Here is a 1,030-nt window from a genome sequence, read left to right as displayed (position 1 = left end):
TCAATTAAAGGACTAAACCCTGGCCTGTTTTTTTATTTCAGAAAATAGCAGAGAGGGAAAAATTGTCTCCTCCTCTCACAGAGTCATGTCTAACAATTGTGCATGGGGGAGATGAGATGGAACTGTGGACCATCACTTGGTCTGCAGCAGAGAACAAGAGCCTGCCTTGTATCTAAAGGGAATGTGATCAATCTCATTTCTCCTACAAGATATACTGGAACTGTTTTCCATAACTGCAGGGGAGAAAAGTCAAGTAAAATTGTTGGAGGCTAAGGAGAAAAAAGACCAAGATACAGAATTCAAGGATTCCTCATGCAGAAAATAAAATAATTTCAATATAAAAGTAATTATTTTCACATAGTTTCTACTGAGATAGGGTTTTTTCAGTTTTATATTGTCTAACAGAATACGTTTCTTCTTCTGCTTGTTTCCCATGAAAGCAAGCTTCTCAATACAGCATGTTTATGAAATATTCTTGGTGAAAATATCAAGACCACAGATAAAATATAGAAGCAAATATTACCCTGCCAAATGCACATAATGGGCTTAAAAGGTATTCTGTATTAATAATCAGGCACTTTGCTTTATATAACATTTTCAGTAAAGTCAAAATAATACTTTTTAGAAGTTTACTTTGCCTAATAACTGCAAGCTAGCTGAGTATGCACAATATACTTACAGCACTGCATACTCCCAGGACCTAAATCCTAGAAGCTTTCATATGAACAGAACCTACTATAAAGATGAGTCACTTTGATTATTGTAGCAATTTTATTTGGTATTTCATCCAACTAAATATACATTTATAGGACTAGGCCCTTAGCTACGAGCAGTGCGGTAATGCATGATGGAAGATGCATTTCTTGATTAATCAGCTAATTCCATATTGTTCGAGATATTATAGGATCTCACTTGTAAATTCTAGCGCACAGTTTGTTACTAGGCAAATGCAGCATACAGCTATGCTCATCAAAAACCTGGACTTTCATTAATGAGTCACCCCAGAGTTAAAAGCAGCTAGAAGATTTTC

The sequence above is a fragment of the Pterocles gutturalis genome, unplaced genomic scaffold (assembly GCF_000699245.1).
Source record: "Pterocles gutturalis isolate BGI_N339 unplaced genomic scaffold, ASM69924v1 scaffold39469, whole genome shotgun sequence".
NCBI lineage: Eukaryota > Metazoa > Chordata > Aves > Pterocliformes > Pteroclidae > Pterocles > Pterocles gutturalis.
This window is presented reverse-complemented; position numbering follows the sequence as displayed.